The following is a 13,375-nucleotide window of genomic DNA, read 5'->3' as shown; positions in this document are numbered from 1 at the left end:
GAGCAAGCATTAGAATTTGTTCTGCAGGTTTTCCACGGTTAAAAGAGTTTCCCAAATTCTTTCCCAGGCTTCCCAAACACTCAAAAGTAAACAATAAATTCGTGTTTACTCACAAACTACCTGTAGTAGAAAACATTTCTGGTGGTCCATAACTCCTGCTGTCACCTTGGAGCTAAGACGGGAACTGGTGGAGGGCACTTTGCTTAGGGAACTGGGATGCACATTTGAAGCCTGGGGCCGTGATTGGCCTGAAAGTCTCTGTTTAATACAGATACAAAAAAGTGAGGACCCCGTGGAAAACCCAGTAACATGAGATCTGAGCTAGTGAGGCTGGGGAGGGATTGGGCAAGGGCTGGAAAGGGGAATTTCAGAAACACGGGAGAAAGAGGGGAGGGATGCCACCTCCACCAACGCACATGCACACGCACAAGCACACACATGATCATGTGCACACACACGCTCATGTGTGCACACACACACGTGTGCACACACATGTGCACACGCACACATGTACGCACACATACACATTCCTTATTGCCTTTACTCTGCTTTATATCCCTACATGACATTTTTGCTCATCTGATACATAATTTATTTGTTTGTTTATTGTCTATATTACAGCAGTCAAGGTCATGCCAGGAAAGAAATGGCACTCTCAAAGGATAACTGAGAAGATGTAGGGACTTCAGTCAGCAAGGGACTAGCAGTTCCAGGAAGCCCTTGATCGCTTCCTCTAGGGCAGGAAGGGGCCAGAAGTTTGAGATGGGGTGTCAGAGGAGCCTGCCAAGGCCTGTAGATATGGGCGAGGGGGTTCCCCAGAATCTGTGGCTGAGCGGGGAGCAACGCAGCCACTGCCAAGCTGCAGCCGGTAAGGAGGAAGGGGGGGTAGATCCCTGACTCCCCTTTCTTCTTGTCCCCCGATCTCCCACTTTCCCAGCTGACAAGGTGCTGCAAGGCAGGGATGGGCACCCCAGGGCACAGAGCAGGGCAGAGAAGGGTAGTGACGGCCCGGGAGGCCAGCCAGCTTGTTCCTCCGGCCAGCACGAAACTCCTCGGGGACAGTTGTATTACTGCTTATCTCCAGGGTCCACATGAGTGTCTGGTGCACAGGTTTTCAACAATTATTTGGTGAAGGAATGAGTGATGTTTGACTTGGAAGAAGAGGCATTTTGAAAGACTTATACAGAGTGTATGATGCAAACCCCACACAATGGTCCTAGCATCATAGTAACTAAATTCATCCTTGCTCACGATGCTTTCATGTGCAAGGATGTTTGTTTGCTTGTTTGTTTTTGCAACAGGATGTTTTGAGGGGCAGGTACGGCAGGCATATCTGGGTGAAAAGAACGGGAATATGTAACATCCGATTACACACATGTTATACTAATGGGTTATCCAGAAGCTCACTTCCCCCACCCCTATATGTGGCGCTCTATGCGCCACTGGACTTGATTAACAGGAATAGATGGCCCCGACCCTGTACCTCCAACAGGACAACCAGAACCATCTGAAGATTAGTGCCCCGGTGTCCACAGATGCTGGAGTCACGGGAGGGTTCACCCCCGCCACCTCCACCCCAGGCAGGACAGAGGCCTCAGACGTGGGCTGCTCCACTTCCATCCTCGCTGAGCCAGGGGCTCTGGGACAGAGCTTCCTGCCTGTAACATGAGGATGAAGATGGTTCCTCCTTCCCAGAGGATGGGAGGCTCAGCTGGGTCCTGACCTGCTGCCTGGCACGGGGTAAACCCTCAGGAGTAGCCGTAAGGATTGTCCCTAATCCTGGGGGAGGCGTGGGGCGGCTGGCAGAGCTCCCCGCTCTCTGCACCAGATCCTTGATCAGGGAGAGGGAAGGTCAGGAGGGAACAGGACAGCCCATCCCCAAGTGAGCTCTCCTGCTTCCTTCCTTCAGGGTTCAGTGGAGGAGCAAAAGCTGGTTTCCCTTCTGACCCCCGGTCAGCAGCACACACACACTTTTTTTTCCCAGGTGGCCTGGGAGGGGGCTTAGAAGCATCCTGAGAAAGAAATTGTGCAGTTCCCTCCTCTGGGTCAGGGAGATGTTTCCAGAGGGAGCCAAAATGAGGAGCAGGTAGGGAACTCGGGGAAGATGAGTTTCCCTTGGAGAAGATGGGAACGGCCTCCGTGAGTCTGTGGCCCTTCTTTCGCAAGGGCTCATGCCAAAAAAAAAAAAAAAAAAAAGTGGCAAGTCCTTCCTCCACTCTCTTTGGATCTAGATCCTTAAAAAAGCTTCCCTGAGTTAAAATAGACAAGGCTAATAGAGAAGTGCCACCTCCTAGCACCAAGGTCTCCTGTGCTTGTGTGACAAGCTTACAAGAGACCCTCCAGAATCGGGGACACGAGAGTAGGTGATGGGGAGAGGTCCCCCCTGGGTGCGGGTAATAAGGCATTACTTGTCTGCAGCAAATTTAAAATCAAGACTAAAACCAACTCAAAGTCTTTTTTGTGTGTTAAAACTATCATCACATTGTGGCAATTCCAAACAAGGTCAGTGATGAAAATACTCTCCCTAAAGATCTTTTGTTGGTCTAAGTTCTAAACAGTTGCTGTCGTCAATGGCCAGTTTCAGTAGTATAATCTAAGCTCCTGATTACCGTATTTATATTAATTCTCTTTTAATAAGCAGTGTGTTCCACATAGAAGTCAATCTGGAAAACTCTGTTCTATACCGACTCCCGGCTCAGAGGGACTCTGTTACATGTACGGGTTTCAAGAGTAAGTTCTAGCGGTTTGTTTGAGGCTGCTCCAAGTGTCTCTGTCCCTTGGGGCACGACGTGTCCCTGCATTTGGACAGTAGACTGGAAATAAGCAATATTAGCACCATGGTTGTAGAGGCAAACTGAACAAAAATTGCTTCAATTCTGTCTTTCTGTGGGACCTCATAGAGTTTTGATTTGTGTTTCAAATTTAAAACAGTGAAGGAGAGGGTTACCTGCATGGTGTACTCTCTTCACTTGGCAAATTACAGCCCCCAGCTAAATGCTTTACCGAAAATCAATACCTCAGTGAAATGATTTCTTGTTTAGTTGTTTTACATCTAAGGAATTAATCCAGAAAATAAGGTGATCACTGGAAATAATGTTCTCATAAAAGAGAGGGGAAGGCTAGTAAAGGATCTCGTCCAGATGTCAAATATACTAGTTGCTTTCACAGTCCAGAATTATGAGTGCTGACTGCTGCCTTCTTTAATCTGATTTTTACAGTGCGGAGAAGTATGTGTGTGATATAGGCGTATACATGCATGTGTGTGTGTGTGCATGTGTGTCTTCGTGGGTTTAGGGAACCAATTTTCTATCTTTAGGTCATTACATGATTTTTGGAAAATATTATGATTTCAGTCACAGAAATATACCTGTACATTGCTCCCGTTAGTAACCATAAATATCCCTGGTCAGGCATATGATGTATAAGGTAAGTTCGGCACTTAAGAAGGGACGATATGGGAGTACTTCTAATGTAGACCCACAGGTGATCCAAGGGTCAGAGGTCATTTGTAAGAGTGCCCTTATCCACAGAGGGCCCAGCAGGTTCAAATAGAGTCCTGACTAGACAAAGAAGCTGTGGTATATTTATACAAGGGAATACTACTCAGCCATAAAAAAGAGTAAAATAATGCCATTTGCAGCAACATGGATGGACCTGGAGATTGGCAAACTAAATCAAGTAAGCCAGAAAGAGAAAGAAAAATACCATATGGCATCACTTACATGTGGAAACTAAAAAAAAATGACACAAATGAACTTATTTACAAAACAGAAATAGACTCACAGACATAGAAAGCAAACTGATGGTTACCAGAAGGGAAAACGGGAGGGGTGGAGAGATAAACTGGGAGTTCAGGATTTACAAATACTAATTACTATATATAAAATAGATTAAAAAAAAACAAAGCCCTACTGTATAACATAGGAAACTATATTAATATCTTGTAATAGCTTATAATGAAAGAGAATATGAAAGGAATGTATATATATATGGACCACTATGCTGTACATCAGAAATTAACACATTGTAAACTGACTATACTTCAATTTAAATAGACAAACAAACAAAAAGAAACAGCCCAGGCACAAGCATATCTTAATTGTGGGAACATCCCTCTGGGTACTTACTGGCCCCACATAAAGTGAAAAATGGAACTACACTTGAGGAACTCAGGAAAGGACTAAAAATAGATGTGCTTTTCCCTCTCTTAATGTTCCAGGTCAGACAAGGCCAGCTGAAGGGGTGTGGCCCTGGAATAAGCATGTAATTGTTGACAGGTAGCTGTTTGGCATACTATGCCTCAGGTCTAAAAATAGTTTAGTGGTCCTGAGAGGCCGGCTTTGAATTAGAGAGGGTAAGGCAGTTAGGAACAGTCTCAAACTTGGAAACCTGGACTCCTCATTGTGCTGGGATAGGCCGTGGAGCTGGGGACCAGGGGACCTGGACAACTTCCTTGCTGCCCGGCGACAGGGCTCCCGGTGCTGGGCAGAGGGCTGCAGCAGCCATGGTGAACACATTTCCATCAGTCTCTTAACCCATCTGTTTCTGAAACACTTGAAAAGTACCGGCTAGAACCCAGGGCAGCTGCGCTTGGGTACCAATTTGATCCCCAGGCACTAGAAGGTGAGGCAGGCGCTCAGCGTTGGCCATGGCAGTAGGAAACGGGACAGACTAGTGACCAACAGAGCTTCCATCTCCAAAGAGATGACTTAACCTTAGATTCAGGGAGACAGGGAATTCCACAAACCTAGGGAGAGGGTCCTCGTAGTGAACAACTAATGCTTCTCCCCAGGATGAAAACAAACAAGCTGTTCTGAACGGGAGCCAGTTTACTGAGTAATCAGTGTAGGATCTGGAAAGTCTGTGACCTTCCACTTTCTTTAAAAGTGTTTCTCTTCAGGTACAATAAAAAGGGGCATTCGTGGTCTCACAAGGTCTTGCTAAGGATGGACTATTTCGTTTCCCCGGGGCTTGGTCACAAGCTCCGTGGTTTTCCCGCCTTCCACATCTCTGCGCTTTAAAAGGCACGTTCTTCCTGCTCCCCAAAGACCTGAACTTCAGGATTGTTGATTCATTTTCATTTGTGCTTCATTCTCCAGCCTCATCCCTACTCCCCCAGCCTCCTGCTTCTCCTCGGCAAGCTTCTTACAGGCACCTTCTTGGGGCTGGATTTCAGAGCCACTGTGGTTCCCCTGAGGCACAGGCATCAGCCCATGCTTTTTAAAATTTCCTTCTCAAACCAGCCTTGTCATTGTGCCTGACATAGTATGTATTCTTCAGAGGGCATTTTTAAAAAGACTACACTGTGCCTCTGAAAAAGAGAGGGAAGTGGAAGGGGAGGGAAGTGACAGACAGGAAGCAGGAGCCGTGGGGCAGGGACTCTGGAAAGAGCTGGAAGCAATGATCACCCGGCCTCTGGACTCTAAAATTCTTTGATCCTGATTTTTCTTTTGACGTGGATGACTCTTCAGCTCCTATTTGGTGGTTTTGGTGTCATGGCTGTCCACTAATCGATGTGATAAATTTGGAGGAAATTACCTGTATGATCAAAGGCAAAAATGGGGAGCCCTTTGTTTTGGTGCCAGAGAAAGTGCTGAGGCCCCCCCAGATAGTAAAGAGCATTGGCATCTGGATGGGAGGTGCCCTTGTGGGAACGGGGCTTTTCAGGCCCACACTAGGGTCTGCCAGATGTTTGCAGATACCTCTCTTTGTCACCTGAGGTCTATGATACCTGCCCACGCAGAGCACCTGCCCTCAGGACGCACCATAAAGGAGCAGAAGTTAGAACAGGGGTGACCGCCCAGTGTGCATGGACCAAAGAACTGGTGCCCCTTCAACAAAATGCAGCTTCCTTCGAAATAGATTCCTTCCCAGACCAAGACAAGAAGGAGTGTCTGTGTCCTCAAATACCCAAATCTTCCCCCGGATACTGAGGGTGAGGGCAGCGGGGGTGGGAGAGGGAACGAAGGAGGAGGATTCAGCGACAAATGTGGTCAGTCAGTAGCTCTGACACCACGTGCATTGTGGCCACAGCACGTGGTGTCATATTTTGTGCCATGGGCATCAGTAAGCACTTCCTGCCACGTGGATGGCCCATCACCTGGAAGAGCTGAAGGTGGACTCAGAAGGCTAGGGATGGCTCCCAGGCCACTGAAGATCAACCCTCCATGAGAAAAGGTCAACAGTGATCAAGAGAGGGCTGTTGATGGCACATCTATGGAACCATGTCCTGAATCTGCCTCCATCTCCCCCAGATGCTCTCTCTCCCTCTTCCAGGAAAAGGCAGGGAAGGCAGTCTTGGCAGGAGCCCAAAATAGGATGTCACTTGGAGGGTGCTTTGGGTTTCTGAGCAAAGCTGGGACCACCACTGGAGACACAGAAAGGTGGTAGCATATGGCTGTCAGCTATCCAGTTGTTCTAAAAGATGGGAAGCTTTCAGATCTACCACAGCAAAATAAGTATGTGAAAGACATGTACATTGGGTGTCATAAATCTGTCTACTGGTGGAATGGGTCCGGTAACGTGAGTACAAATGAAACCTCAGAGGCCGCAGCCGAGCACAAATCTGACCAACGCCAATTAGAGGAGACTCTGCCAAGATATACAGACAAAAGATAAGAATAAGACCATTTGTATACTATAAAACCACCCAATTATTTGTCGGTTCCTTCCTTGCATCAGGACAAGTCAGTGCTAGAGGAGAATTTTCTTGGCCTCAATATAGGAATACCAAAAGAGAGCTGACCATGGGCCAAAGGGGTCAAAAGGGTTACCAATATCTGGTTATGGGTTTAGAAAAAACCAACAAACCAAAAAAAACAGGGCTTACCCTGCCAAGACATGGAGAGTTTTGCAAGTTGAACCATCATGGACTTTGGTATGCTCTTCTGCTGTGTGTATACTAATATCATGGCATTCTAAACCCTGCTTGCACGGTGCACTTTAAAACACTCTTCTTTAGTGAACCAAATAGGCACCTCTGCCCTCAGGGAGCTTACATGCTAGTGGAGGGTTGGAAGGTGAGACAGCTAATAAGACAAGTACATTACAGTGTATTAGAGGGGATGCGTGATATGGAAAGCATTAATCAGAGAAGGGGGTTGGGGGGAGTGGAATGTGAAATATGGTGGTCAGCAATGTTCAGGCAACGGTGGGAATGAGGTGACGGAGTGAGTTAGGGTGTCCGAGCTAAGAGCATCCCAGGCAAAGGCCAAGACTCTGGGAGGGGACTGTGCTGGCTCACAGGGAAGCCAGCGTGGCTGGAGCAACACAGAAGGAAGTAGGCAAGGAGTTAGGGAAGACATGGTGGGAGGTGCAGGGCTGCCAATGGCGTAGACCTTACAGGCCACTACAAGGACTTTCGTGTTGACTGTGTGAGACCGGTGCACAAGGGGGCTGAGCTCTGGTGGACATGATATAGTTCATGTTTTATGAAGACTGTTTTAACTGCAGGCCAACACAGAGACCGATTAGAGCCTTGACAGTAATCCAGGCAAGAGACAATGATGGCTTGATGAGAGTGACAGCAGTGGAAAGGGGAAGAAAGGCCCAATCATGCGTCTATTTTGAAGGCAGTGCTCACGGGATTTGATGACAAATTACAGTGCACAAGGGCGGACTCAAGGATGACTCTTAGAGTTTTGGTCTGGGTAACGTGGAAGGATGGAGACACCCTTTACTGAGATGGGAGAGACTGTTGGCAAAGCTAGTCTGGGTGGGAAGATCAGGAGTTTGGGTTTGGACATGCTCAGTTTGAGAGCCTGTGGGACATCCAAGTGGGGGTAACAAGTGGGCGGTTGGAGACACGGGCCAGGAGTTCAGGAGCGAGGTCTGTGATTGAGGCAGACATGTGGAAGTCATCAGCACGGAGATTTAAACCATGAGACTGGTGGAGATCCCTTGGGGGAATAAATGTCAACAGAGAAGAGTTCCAAAGACTGAGCCTGTGGGACACCCCAGTGTTAAGAGGAGAAACCATCAATGCACTGAGGTGAAGCAGTTTCCTTTTGTCTGCTTTGGCTGATCACCTGTGAAATGCCAGCACCATTCGAAGAGCCAGGCCTATAATAAATAAGACCAGGCCTGGGTCCTCAAGGTCCTTACACTCAGTGCATCCAAATGATCATCTGAATGCAGTGTGGTAACGGTGGAAGTGTGGGATCAGAGGGAAGGAACCCTTGGCCCAGGCTGGGAGGGCTGTGTGGGTCTTGGAAGAATAACACCTGCCACTTAAATGGAGACTGCACGTTATCTAGGTGAAAAGGGGGAAGGGCAGAGGCATATAAGAGCCTGGAGTGTGCTGGGAAGTACAGATTTATTGGGTCCCAATGCTCCTGGTCTGGGAAAATAGCTCTATCTCAAATGAGGTTATGCACTCAAGTCCTAAGAGACACCTATCACCAACACAAACATAGATGACGCTACTCATGAATTGGTTACTCCGGCTGCACCATCACAGTCTGGTTGAAGAAGTCTGTGTTCGATTTGCCGCCAACTCCGACATCTTAGGACTCAGGGGAAGAGCCTCTGTCACCGCCAGTTGCATCTCGAGCAGCCACGGGGCAACGTCTTCCCATCAGCAGTTAATTCTGGGTTGCAGCCAAGACCATATGGTGGTTCCATTTTTTTTTATTTGTCTTTGTTTTCATTGTAAATTGAGTGGGACGAGCACAGGGTGTTCCTAGCAACAGACGGGACTGTGGGTGAGAGAGGAATTGCTCCTCAGGGAAGCGAAGGGACAGTCACCCTGACGACACCCAGGTCTGTGTCAAAGCCAACTGCGCCCCACGACCCAGCGCAAGCAGGAAAAAGACGGTGTTTTCAAAGATGCATTAACCCAGGAGCGGACTCTGACAGCAAGATGTTTTTTAAGGCAAGGTGTATCCAAGTCAAGTTCCCCTACTCTGTCACTCTTTCTTGAAGTATCATGGTTGGCAAACTTTCCTTTCTCCCAGGGCTGGCTGCCTCTGCCAGCAGACATTCAGGGCTACCTCTGCCAGCAGACATTCAGGGCTACCTCTGCCAGCAGACATTCAGAGCTACCTTGCAATAACTTTCCAAAGCCGCCAGACTGCAAAGTTCTTTTAGTGTCCTTTACCCGACCTGAATTTCCAGTTTCCTCCTATGCTGTCTTCCTTCCTCCCCAACGCAGCTGGTGTCATTCATCTTACATTTATACTAATCCACTCGCGTTACCCTCAAAGGAGCCAAAACTCACAACAGAGACAACAAGTATATTTTGGAGGCATCTTCAAAGTGCCAATCTGAGCAGAACTCTAGCAGGACAGCAAAGACAAAGACAATCCCAAATCCACGCATACAACTGTTATTACAACAAAAACGTCTCTTTTCTGCAGAAATAACCATAGCCAACACTTAACACAAGCTCACTACGTGCCAGGCACTGTTATAAGCATTTTCATCTCCCAGCAATTCTGAGGTAGGTATTATTATGAGCCTGATTGTACAGATGAGAAAATTGGGACATAGAATGATTAAACAGCCGGTTAAGTTTCTGAGGAGCTACTAGTGGGTTGATCTGGAGTCCACACCCTTAACCCCAGGCTACCCTAGGTTTTTAAGACCCAAGTGTTTTCCACTATGTATGTTTAATATTGTAGGTTTTTCGTGTAAAAAAGAATCTGGAATATCTTTGTCCATTTCCTATAGGAAAAGTCAATACCACAAATATTTAGCATAAGAAATTTGGAATATAGTTGAGCCTTGAACAACACAGGGGTCAAGGTGCTGACCCCCATGCAGTCAAAAATCCGTGTATAACTTTACTGTCAGCCCTTCATATCCTGGTTCCACATACAAAGAGTCAACCAGCCAACTGTGGATCATGTAATAAAGCAGTGTGTATTTAGTGAAAAAAAAATTGGCATGTAAGTAGACGCATACACTTCAAACACAGTTTTCAAGGAACAACTATATTCTGAAATATGATTTAAGCTACTTGGCTGGGTGCATATGTGTTTTAATATTTTTCTTTTATTTATTTATTTGGCTACGGGTAGTATTTTATATAGAATCAAAAAATTTATTTTTCGTAGTGATTTTCTCTAGAAAACGCGATTAGAACTGGATTAAATCAGAAGGCCCTTTACTGTGCCACTAACAGTAAATCCAGAGGGAATGTCCATCCACAATCGGCCACGTGTCCAAGCACACCCCAGGGTCCAGCAAGGAGAATGAGATCACTGGGCTTTAGGCCAATCACAACGTGCCCCTCTGAGTGCTGAGCCAGGGCTGGGCTGGCAGCGAGGAGGAGGTGGGGGCCAGCTGTAGGCGGGCATCCGTCAGCATCCCCCGTGATGGCGTGGAGTGGGCTGGACGCGACACTTGAGAATCAGTACCAAGAAACAGAATAATAATATTTTGAAAGCTCCTCCTCCTTTTGCTAAAATACCTCACTTGGTCACCAGCCTGAGGACACTGATGGTTGCTGGCACGCCTCCAGGCAGTAGCTCTGGCTGAAAGGGAAGGCTGGCAGGGATGAAGGGAGACGGTGTGGAACAGGCAAGGCGTTGGGGGAGCTTGGCAGGTTAGAGCTGAGGTCTCCTGTTCTAGAGTCCTTCCTCTAAGCTCAGCTTTTCTCAGAGCCTTTATAAGCTCAGCAGTATTATTATTTCACTTTGACACATAATAAAACAGCCTCAGTGAGGTCTCGTGATGTGTACAAGGCCACAGAAATAGAAATCAGCAGCCCTGTGGTTTGAACCCCTGCAGTCTGACTCTGGGTCCTTGCACTGACACATGGTCCTGACCCTAAGAGGGCCTCTCTCAGTGCAGGCTGGGGACGGCCAGCGCCACATTCACCTGGAGGACGTTCAATGCAGATTCCAGGCTCCAGGCCAGGCCCCACTCGCCAAACTTTCTGTGGGCAGGGCTTCAGAGCAGGAAATCAATGAGTACCCCCGATAGTGAAGTTTAAGAACAAATGGACAATAATCTGTGCCTTCCCACCTGTGTTCTCACCTTGGGCAAGTCACAGCTTCTCCTTGGACCTCAGTTTCCTCACTTGTAAAATGAGAATGGGTAGATTCCTTCCAGTTCAAAAACTCTGATTCTAATTCCTCTTTTTTTTTTTTTTAACATTTTTTATTGAGTAATAGTCATTTTACAATGTTGTGTCAAATTCCAGTGTAGAGCACAATTTTTCAGTTATACACGAACATACATGTATTCATTGTCACACATTTTTTTTGCACTGTGAGCTACGACAAGATCTTGTATATATTTCCCTGTGCTATACCGTATAATCTTGTTTATCTAGTCTACATTTTGAAATCCCAGTCTGTCCCTTCCCACCCCCCACTCCCATGGCGACCACAAGTTTGTATTCTGTGTCTGATTCTAATTCATCTTTAAATCCCACAACCTGACGGCAGCCTGCCAACCTGCCTTTTCCCCTGTATATCCTAATCTTTGAATATTAGTGTTATTTTCAGTGTGACTTACAGAATTTATAGTTTGATGCACAAATATTCTGAGTTTCCCTGGAAATCTGGGAGAACTAGATGCCCCTGAATGTGGCATATTTGAAACGCAGCCCTGTCCTAAGCTCAGGGGTAGGACCAAACAACTCCTTCAGGTCTTCCCACATTCAGGATTTTTTTATTCTCTGACTTCTTGGCGCTGCTAGAAATGGAACTCATCGATAATTGTAATTTTCTTTCCACTCTGAAAATGCAATCTAAGTAGGTGGATATCTTCGGAAGGTTTAAACTGGGCATCCTACAGCAGTCATGAGCTCAACCCCATTTTGGATTTGCTTTGGTTTCATTTTCTGATCTTCTTCCCTGGAGGAAGGAAAGGAAGAACTCGGGGCATTGGCCAAACAAGTCTGGCCACTCAGTGGTGAGGTTTCCAGATAAGAAGGATCTGAAGGACTTCCAGTGGGCGTGAGGGAAATTGCACACGCCATCCGGGGAAGAGGACCAGGAAATCACTCCTGGCTTTCAAACAGCAGCCAGCCATCGGGGATGGTTCTGTGAGGCTCGGAGGACCACGACACGGAGGTCAGGGGTGAGGCTGAGCTCGGCTCAGAGCTGCCAGTCCTGCCTGGAGCCCTCCCTCTATCGAGCATGAGACCGCGGGGTAAACAGCCTCACAGGGGAGACCTGGAAGCTTGTTAGACGTCCGAGCAGAGCAGGCACTGGCCTGGGGACCACCGTGCTGGGCAGGTAACGGGCATTTCTCCTACTGGGGTCTGTTTCCCTTTGCAGCAAGACCTCAGGGGCACCTAAGTCACTCTGACATGCCTTTCGAGGCGTCTTCTGATTCCGACATTCTGCCCGATTTTCTTTTAGGTCACTGTGACACCTATGGAGGAGTGTAAAGCCTGTCAGGTCAAGGGCATCGTGTATGCAGCCTGTAGGTCAAGTGGATGAAACTGCGTTTAGGGAGACCGAGTGTCAGGCAGCTAGCTGGGATCCTTTTAGGATTTCCTCTATCATTAAGAGAGCTTTCTTTTGCTTTTTCTTTCCTTTGAAATGAGTTTTCTGATCCCTGAGCCAGAAAATATACCATGAAGACCAGAGGGTTTGATTGTGAATTGCAGTGTGAGTGTTTCCGTGCCAGGCAGCCTCGTTGTGGCTGTGCTGATGGATGGGGAGGGTATAGCAGGATGGGGGTCGTGGACACGGGTTATCCCCAGCCCCCAGGCAGTGCTGGGAATGTGCAGTGTAAACTGCAGCCCCCTACCCAAGACTGAGGGGAAGCAGGTTTGCATGTCAGTGCTGGGAAGGAGGGCAGAAGAAGAGCTGGGATTAAGAGGAAGCAGACTTCCCTGGAGGGTTCTAGAAGGGCAGACGTGACCTACGATGTGTGGTTTGCTTAAGCCATGTTTTCTCAGACTTTGTAGAAAGCCAGGCTACACAGCTTTACTGCAGCTCAGTGCTTCTCTTCATAAAGGGCTAGTTTGAGGACTCTGATTTTTGAATTATGCAAGTAACACGTGACTGTCTTCGTCCTGTAATAGAATACGGCTCACAGGTTTTCAAGCCCAGCATACCCCATATGCAAAGTTAGCCCACCTATAGTTTGCTGTGTATCTTACCAGTTATATGATTTGTTTTCCTGTCTTCTGAGCTCTTAGGACAAGCCAGGGCGCATTGGAGGACAATAAATTCTCATTGTCAGATCCGTGTGTTAATCCTTAGCACCACCTTCCTCTCGCTGGAAAGCAAAAATGATCCATGGGGAAGGTGAACACCTCTTGTAACACTTAGAAAGATCTGGAAGTGTTTTATTCATTTTCGCCATTATTATTTTTGTGTTGGTTTTAGCTTTGGCAATTAATAATAATAATAACATCCCATGGATTAAACTCTAGATTTTCCAACTAATAGTTTAGGTTTCTATCTTGAAG

The 13,375-nt window shown here is 47.2% G+C and overlaps 1 protein-coding gene across 6 annotated transcripts in view; it reads left to right on the top strand.

The window, feature by feature from the left end:
- Positions 1–13,375, top strand: part of ADGRF5 (adhesion G protein-coupled receptor F5) — a 93,042-nt gene that overhangs the window by 14,528 nt on the left and 65,139 nt on the right. For 3 of the 6 annotated variants that reach the window (XM_045509406.2, XM_045509405.2, XM_010973853.3), the window contains exon 1: positions 11,913–12,188. The exons of 1 other annotated variant lie outside the window; for it this stretch is intronic. The gene's annotated coding sequence lies outside the window, so the exon portion shown is untranslated. Of the gene's footprint in view, positions 1–11,912; positions 12,189–13,375 lie in introns of those variants that run through there. 2 more of the 6 variants (XM_010973848.3, XM_010973854.3) reach the window with 2 other exon arrangements.

The sequence above is a fragment of the Camelus bactrianus genome, chromosome 20 (genome assembly GCF_048773025.1).
Source record: "Camelus bactrianus isolate YW-2024 breed Bactrian camel chromosome 20, ASM4877302v1, whole genome shotgun sequence".
NCBI classification, from domain to species: Eukaryota; Metazoa; Chordata; class Mammalia; order Artiodactyla; family Camelidae; genus Camelus; species Camelus bactrianus.
The sequence above is the reverse complement of the archived record's forward strand: the minus strand, read 5'-3'. Positions and strand labels throughout refer to the sequence as shown.